Below are 9,294 nucleotides of genomic sequence, written 5' to 3'. Positions count from 1 at the left end.
CAGCAGGCAGAGAAGATGTAGGAAGACGCTCCAGGCAGAAGAGCAAAGGGATCAAAGCCATGTGGTGAAAGAACAAGGCAAGTGGGTCAGCAATGCTACTAGAGGGGGAGGGGAACAAGTCAAGGTAGAAATGGAGGGGCCTCAGCTCCTCAGTGCATGGGGTGTTATGCTAAGGAATTTGGATCTTACCCTTTAGTCAATGGGACAAGGGAGGGACATGACCAGGTTTGCAGTTTGAGAAAATTATCAGGATGGTATCTGGAAAGAGGAAGTTCTGGGGCAATGAGACCAATGGGAGGCTTCTCTGTTCAGGTGAGAGATGGTGATCATCTGGATTAGGGAGAATTTGAACCCAAGGCTGTAGAAACTGAGAAGACAGTTCCAGTTTACCATATGTGGAGTACCTGCTGTGGCTGGCAGGGCACCAGCACTTCTACTCAGGTTATTTCATTAAAATTCTAAAGTAGACCTGGTCAGCTCTGGAAGCCACCTGGGCCTCAGGCATGAGAGAGGAGAAGGAATTGGGGCAAATCTAGTGGGTGGGTGCAGTTGGAGATGCTGAGCCTATTTGCAAAGATGGGACAGGAAAGTGGGGAGCAGAGAAAGGATTGGCAGGGAGAGTGAGGCCTTTCCCTGCCTGGCTGCAGCCTTTACCCATAAGCCTCCCGTTCCTCATTCCTGCCAGATCTGCTGGACCAAGGACCAGGACCCTGGTTGGTGTTGAATGTTCTGTCTCCTCTGTGGGCTTCCCTCCCTCTGCTTCTTCCTTCTGAGGATTGCTCAATGTTCTGCCTAAACACGAATCTGACTGCATACTCTCCTGCTGATAAATCTTCAAGGATGCCTCTGATTCTGGGCAAAGCCTGAGCTTCTTAGTTTTGTGTTCTGGGGGTCTCCATTGTTTGATATCCCCTCCTCAGTTTCCACTCTGCCTGTTCCTCCTCATCAAAGTATCTGTATTTTAATATGCTACCTCCTCTCCTTTTCCTCCAAGATTTTCATAATTGTGCTTGTGATGATGATGATGATGGTGATGATGGTGATGGTGAAGGTGGTGATAATGACAGTGATATTTATGTTGAGGATGATGGTGAGAATAGTGATGGTGATAATGTTGGTAATGGTGAGGAAGGTGATGTTGAAGGTGGTGACCATGATAGTGATAGTTATGCTGAGGATGATGATGATGATGATGATGATGATGATGGTGAGAATGGTGAAGGTGAGCATGGTGATGGTGATGATAAGGATGGTGATGGTAAGGTGATAAGGATGGTGATGGTAAGGTGATAATGATGGTGATGGTGAGGATGATGATGGTGAAGGTGGTGATAATGATAGTGATAGTTATGCGAGGATGATGGTGATAACGGTGAGAATGGTGAAGGTGAGCATGGTGATGGTGATGGTAATGGTGGTGATGAAGTGATAATGATGGTGATGGTAAGGATGGTGATGATGAGGTGATAATGATGGTGATGGTCAGGATGGTGATGGTGAAAATAGTGGTGGTGATAATGATGATGATGGTGATGGTGAGGATGGTGATGGTGAAGGTCGTGATGATACTGTGATAGTTATGGTGAGGATGCTGCTGCTGATGCTGGTGAGAATGGTGAGGGTGAGACTGGTGATGATAATGAGGATGGTGATGGTGCACCCCTTGATTTGGCAATTCGACATCTAAGAATTGTTCATTTATTCTCCGATTTTTTCTGGTTTTTTGGGTTAAGACTTCCCTATGTTGCCCAGGCTGGCCACGAACTACTGGCCACGAGTGATCCTCCCACTTTGGCCTCCTGAGTAGCTGTGATTACAGGCATGAACCACGGTGCCTAGATTTACCCTAGGAATTTATCCTGAGGAAATAATCAGACAAGTGTGCCAAGTGGTATTTAGAGAAGGGTATTTATTGTTGCACTGATGATAGTAGGTAAGATGTGGGAAGAATGTAAATGACCAGCAATAAGAGATTGGCTAAATAATTGTGCTACAGCTAGACAAGGGGCTGGCTTATGGCCATTCAGAACACAGACTTTCCTGATTGAGTCAAATCTCCCGTCACTGCTCTCACACACCACACATCTCCGTCCTTTTCAGCACAAATTACAATCGTAATTTTACATTTCTTTGTGAACCTCTTTGATGATTTTCTGTATCTCTCATTAGATGCTAAGCTCCATGGAGGCAAGGAGTATGCTGTGTTCATTATTGTGTCCTGCATGCCAAGTTAAGTTCCTGGAACACAGTACACTCTCAAGAATTTCTTGTTAAATGAATGACTGAATCTATATTTCTTAGTATGGAAAGATGTTTCAAATATGCAATTAAGAGAAAGAGCAGATTATAAAGCAGCATGCATGCTGTAGTACACACTGCAAATTCCCTCCTTTCTTGATCTTCTTTGGGGGACCACATGCGCACTCTCAGCCAATGAATTATGATTGATCCAAAGTCAATCATGACAATGCTATTCTCTACTGCTAGGGATGGTCATAAGATCAGGTTCTGGCCAATCGAAACACAGATTTCCAGACCTAAAGAGGAATCCTCTGGGGGTCACCTCTGAAGTTCTTGCTTTTCTAATAAGAATACAGAAGTGACTGCTTTTTCTGGTCTTGTAAACTCATGTAGTGGTTGGAGCTGCAGTAGCCGTCTTACAGCCATGAGCTAAATTCCAATAGACTCACAAAGATGCTGGGCCTTACATTGTTGAACCAGTGAACCATAGCCAGGAACCATAGATACTCTAACTATGTAAGAAAAATGAACCTGTCTTTGTTTAAGTGACTGAACTTTCAGATTAATGCACTCCCAACAGATACAAAGCATGATCCCATCTGTACCTCTATGTGCAAATATGAATAGAAAAATAATTAAAGTGATTATCTCTGTGTAGTAGGATTCTCCTTCATATTTTTTATTTTATAAAGTTTTCCCAAAGGGCATGTAAATAATAATCAGACAAATATTTCTGTACATTCAGAAAATAATCAATGGTACTAAATTTATTTTTAAAAAATAAAAAAAAAATATTGGGGCCCCAGAAGGTAGTTCACTACCATATGGTAAGTTAATTAGCCATGACCGAGATGAACACTTGTGGGTATCCTGGAGGACAGGTTCTGCAGCAGTGAGAGGTCCCCTCCAGAAGAGTATGTGGTTCCAAACTCCTGAGGGAGGTGGGGCAGACCCCAAGGAAGTAGATGAGAACCTGAGTGAGGCTCTGTGGGGAGAGACGATGTTCCTCAGCCCTCACAAGGACATGTCAGTTTCAAACGAAATTAAGCCCCAGCCTTGGCTGGGCAGCCTGCCAGGCAGGTTCTCAGCAGCATGGGGTGATAACAGGAGGAGGGGAAGCCTGGCAAGCTGGGGCAACTCTGGGGTCTTCAGCTGTGGCTATCTCTGGCAGCAACTGTGTTGGCTGTAAACACAGATTTCCAGGAAGCAGAGCGTTGCCATCTCTCCCATCACAAACCTGGACCATTAGGGATGTTTCCATAGCAGCATCCATGCCAGTGAGGCATCTGGACATGATCTGTGATCCCTTCTCCCACTTTTCCTTTTCTCTTAGAATGGGACAGAGCAGCCTGGAGCAGCTAGTGTCCTGTAGTGACTCCAGTTTGCTGCTCTCTTCCTCATCTTCTTCCTCCTGTCCTCTGTCTCCTCTGCATCCTTCACCTTCTACATCAGGAAGCTCAAGTCAGTGGGCTGAGCCTGGGCTTCTCATCTAAATCATGGAGTGCCAGTCAATGCCTCCCTTCCTCTTCCCAGGGAGCAACTTCAATCTTCCCTGCCTGCAGTGGGGAGCTAGACCCTGCTCCTTATTCCCTGTGGGACCATCTGCAGCCTGTTTCCTCACCCCTGTAATGGGACTGCAGTCCTCCCTGCCCACCTGGCAGTGCCAATTCCAGGCCGGGAGCCCTCCTGGGAAAATCACCAGTGTGGGTGATACGGTGGGTGTTTGTGTGTGTGGAGGGGTGGGGCTGCCACCTGGCCATTTACAGACCCCATCCTTCCTCTCTCCCCGTGCTTGTCGCATGTCAGGAATCCCTCTCCTTTGTGCCATGAAACATAAGGCATTTTCAGATCCATCATCTCACTGAGCCTTGCATCTCCTTGGTGAAGTTGGAGTTATTGTCACCATTTTACTGATGAGTAAAATGAGGCTCAGAAAGGGGAAAGTCGTTGTCAGGGTTCCGCTGTGGACTTATAGCGGAGCTGGGATTACGATGCATGTTCTGGATTCCTGGCGGGGTCCTGGCCCATCTGCAGCTAAGGCCTGTCTTTCTGCTCCCATGAGGTCCCTTTTCCATTCCTTTCCTCCCCATGACAGCCACTGTCACCACCACTCAGGGTGTGTGCTCACTGTCACACCACACCTCGCTGACCCCTGCGTCTGGGCTGGAACCCACCATGTCCATCAGACAGATTTTCCTCAATGGTTGTTGGGCTCCAAATCCACTCTCCCCAGACTGACACAAATTGCACTACAGGGGGCCAGAACTGTAGGCATTTCTGATCTAGAGAGAGAGAGATGGTCCCATAGAAATGTCAACATCACTTGGTGAAGAGGAGAGTGGAAACACAGGAGAAAGTTCAGGGAGTGATGTCAGGAGGAGGTGGCCCTTGAGTTGGGTTTTGAGGGATGTGTAAGAGTTACCAGGCAAGGAATGCTGGGAAGGACATTCCAGGAGGAAAGAGCAGCATTCTCCAAGGCTCAGACAGGTCTGGTGGCTACAAGGTAGAGCTGGGTGATCTGGACCCCTTGAGACACTGCTCCCTTTTCAGGAGGAAATCTGCAGTTCCCATACCTTGGGATGTCTCAGAGTCCCCCAGAGATCTTGGGAAATTCCTGGGTCCAGTTCCCAGGCATTCTAGTCCAGGCAGAGGAATCCGCACTTCTCACAGGCAGGGGCTGTGACCTCACCCCACAGTTCTGATGCAGTTGCTCCCTGGATTACTCTTGGAGAAATACAAGCAGGACTGAGAGGCTTTGACCCAAGCACTGTGCAGGGGGTGGGATGGGGATAGATGTGGAATGGGCCAGAGGAATAGTGGTTGGAGCTATACCCTCCTGGACAACCTTGTCAAAATTGTGGCTCTCCCATCCCCCTTTCCCACTGACACATTCTATCCTCTTTCACTTTTCCTTTATTTTATTTCATTTTATTTTATTTTTTGTAGATTCAGGGTCTCACTATGTTATCCAGACTGGTCTCAAATTCCTGACCTCAACCATCCTCACATCTCGGCCTCCCAAAGCATTAGGATTACAGGCATGAAGCACCATGCTCTCATCACCAACTCACATGCTGAACATTTGACTAGTTTATTTATTACCTGTTTCACTCTACTAGCATGAGGGCTACATGAGGAGAGGGACTTTGTCTATATCATTCACTGCTGTAGCCAAGTGTCTACAATGTGTAAGGTCATGGAAGCTTTTTCTGTTTTGGTTTGTAATTTTAATTTTGGGAAGCAGAAGATATCTGAGTGGACACAGTGGCTGACAGGAAAAGGGAGAACAGTCTTGGTGTGCACAAGAGTGACAGGGAGACCTAGACAGAGAGATGTCAGAGGACAGTTCCTGGAAGAGGCTGATGGAAAGGTGGGGCAACTGGGGAGGGTCTCTCTGGACATGAATTCCTTTGAAGCTGGTAGGGAGGGAGGAAGTGCATGGGTGGAGAGGAATGTCTGAAGAAGACCTCCTTGGCTTCCATATTCTTCATGAAGTGACAGGTGAGGGGCTTCCTGGGAAGAGAGGGCAGGAGGGGAGCAAATGTAGGCTGGTGATGGTGGGCCTGCAGCAGTGCCCCAGGATGAAGGGGTGAATGCATTACTGAGGCTGGACCCTGGTCGTGACCCTTGCCTTGGCCTCAAGACTCATTAAAAACCAGCCTCCTCCAGTGAGCTTAGATCATGCCACTGCCCTCCAGCCTGGAGACAGAGTGAGACTCCGTCTCAAAAACAAAAACAAAAAAAGAGCCTCCAGTCCCAATGTGCCCAGCTGGACCATGCGCTTCTTCCTGGATGTGCCACCAACACAATTGGAACACAAATCCTGAGTCACTGCCTCTAGAAAGCCTGCCTGGATTCAGTGCCCATCAGACTGGGCTCCTGCAGCACCTGGTCTGCCACTACTATGTGACTTGCCTCTGCCTGCCTCTTATCACAGGTGCCTGTGTTTTTACCTGCCTCAGTGAGGGCTGTTGAGGACCGGGCCAGGCTGATCCATCTTAGCGGCTACAGCAGGTGCCAGCAATGGCTGGGCTGTGTCAGGGCTGGGCAATAGGCAGCCCAGGTTCTCACGCAGGGCACTGGGTGCCCTTTGTGGGCTCAACTGGGCATGACCACTGCTTCTGAGTGGCCAGAAGAGTCCTGGGAGAGGCCTGGTTATCTTGGGCTGACCCTCGCTCCCCAGTTCCTTCCTCCCTCCCTCCCTTGCTGAAACCCTTTTGCATGTCCTCAAAATCCTGCTCCAGCACCAGCAGCCCCCTGGTTTTCAGCAGCCTCAGGGAACTCTTCCTTTTCTTCCTTGCTGTGAGTAAGAGACCCGATCCCCTGAAGACACTGCTGCCTTGCTGTCCTCTGCTCCAACCCTTCCCTGAGCCTGAGCAGGATAGGTCCTCGTTGCTTCTCATTGCCTCCCTCTTTCAGCTCATCATCCTTCTCTCCCATAAAAATACATTCATATGCCACAAAATGATGTTTCCGTCAACCCAGACCGCATGTGCAGTAGTGGACCCATGAAACTATAATGGAGCCGAAAGACACCTACTCCCTAGCCCAGTGACATAACAATTGTAACATTATGGCACAGTTACTTTAAAAATATATTTATTAAAAAAGATTTATAATTCTGTAGAAAAAGAAATATATATCTCATAGTGTAGCCTAAGTGTCCAGTGCTTATAAAATCTGCAGTAGTTCACAGTCATGCCCTACGACTTCACCTTCACTCACCATTCACTGACTCACCCAGAGAAGCTTCCAGCCCTGCACGTTCCATTCATGGTAAGTGTCCTAGACCAGTGCACCATGTCTAGGTACCATACTATATTTTTATATAGTGCAATACTATGTTTTTACTGTACTTTTCATGATATGTTTGGATGCACAAGTACTGACCATTGTGCTACAACTGCCAACAGTATTCACCGCAGTAACCTGTGCCCAGGTGTGCAGCCTGAGTGCAGTAGGCTGTGCCATAGAGCCTAGGTGTACAGTAGGTAAAATATTGAGGTGTGTGTAAGCACACTCTGTGACGTTCACCCAAAGAAAAATTACCCAAGGACACGGTGACACACGAAGGGAATCAGTATTGAAGCTCTTGCCCTCAGATTGCACCCAGGACAACATCCCTATGCAATGAAGACTTATCTCCCAGTTCATGGGCACTTTCTCCTACAGAGGTGATGCCAACATGCACATAGAGAGTCCTCTTCATGCTCTGGCTCTTGGTCCCTCCACCCCTAGAGACCTTGTCTCCACCCTCCCTGAGTCACCCACTCCTACCTTTATATTCTTGTCCTTGTCACTGCAGAAACTGTAGCTACTCCAGACCCTCAATTTCAAACACCCTTTTTTTGACCACCACTTTCCTTTTTCCCGCTGCCTCCCAACTCCAACACACTTCAATGACTCCAAATTTTCACTTTTGTGTCTCACTCACTTTCTTGCAAATTTCCGCTCCTCCCAGCTGAGACTATATGGTACAGCCTGTCATCCACCCTCTCTAACACTCTCCACTCTCTTGCCCTACAATTGATTGTACTCCCAGGGCAAAACTGCACTCTGCTGAAAACCAGCCACCCGCTCCCTCTGCTCCTGCACTCAGGTGGCTGAGTACAGCAGAGAGAAACACACATGCATTTTGCTCTCATTTAATCATTAAGCCCAAACCTCCAGGGGGCCCTGGATGATGTCCTACAAACTCACTCATTTCCTGAGTCCATAAGTCTGCCAGACTTCTCTATTTGTTATCTTAATAAAAATATATATAATCTAAGCATGTTATGAATACCAACTGATTTAATTATCATAAAACTCTATGAATCTGTTCTATAATAATCACCATTTCACAGCTGAGGAGATGCTGGCACAGGAAGAGATGAAGTGACTTGCCCTGGAGCCCAGGCACCCAGCTCTGGAAATGCTGCCCTGTCCCCAAGCAACAGTATCGTGCCTTCTCCTTCCTCCTTAAACCTCTAAAACCTTCCCCAGCCTTCCTTACACCTGCTGCCTTGCTTCCTATTTCAATTTGAAAATAGATGCAATAAAGAGAGAACCTTCCCTGGATCCCACCCCCACATCTCCCCAGCTGCTTGCCTCTGTGCTTCCTTCTCCACCTCCACTTGATTGTAGCTGGAGTGTCTGCACTCATGTTAGGGGAGACTTTTCTCCATCATATCCACAGCTCAACCCTCAGGGTCTTTCCTGAGTATCCGCTTTGCACACTGCCCGATTCCGCAATGCAGCTCTCCCACCCATCTCACACCCTGCATGCTTACTTATTCATCATCTGTTCTGCTCTACTACATGAGGGCTACACAGGGGCAGGGATTCTGGGTAACTTATTCACTGCAGATTCCAGCATCTGGAGCAATACCTGGCCCCTAGAAGGCGTTGGTATTCAATGAAGTCAGTCATTTTATATGTCAGGCTCTGGCCTGCTGCTGGGGACACTAGGGTGATTCAGACAGGTCCCTGCTTATACCAAGTTTACAGTCCCATAGGGGAGACAAACACATTACCTGACACATTTGCAGGCAGCCATTTATATTTTTCATCTTACAAAGCAGTCCTTATTGTACTTGAGAGGAAATGCACTCAAGCTGTGAGCTGTAGCCCCATCTCCCCTACTTCAGGACAGAAAGCCCCCGGCTCCAGCCCTTACATTCCTGGGCCTCCAGGGCTCCTTGGACTTTAGGAAACAGCTTGTAAGGGAGTCCAAGTCCACTTTGACTCAGAGCTCTGGGATGTCAACAAGGTGCTTCCCCTCTCTGGTCCTCAATGTCTTTGTCTATTCCAAGAGATAATGGTGCCAGCTCAGCAAGCTCCACAGGGCTGGGGCAAATGGAACAGGGATGGTGACAATGCTTTGTGGACAGAGGAAGAATTCTGAGTGGCTACCGGAAAGGCACCATGTTTATTTGACAATTTCAAACATGGCAGAACTGCAGAACACAGACATCAAGACTCCCCTGTAATTCCATTTGGAGTCTAAAGCTTAGATGTTGTTTTGTTTAAGCAGTGGCAAACATTATGTATAGATATAGATGTGGGATCATA

This window comes from Pongo pygmaeus, chromosome 19 (assembly GCF_028885625.2).
Source record: "Pongo pygmaeus isolate AG05252 chromosome 19, NHGRI_mPonPyg2-v2.0_pri, whole genome shotgun sequence".
Lineage (NCBI taxonomy): Eukaryota > Metazoa > Chordata > Mammalia > Primates > Hominidae > Pongo > Pongo pygmaeus.
This window is presented reverse-complemented; position numbering follows the sequence as displayed.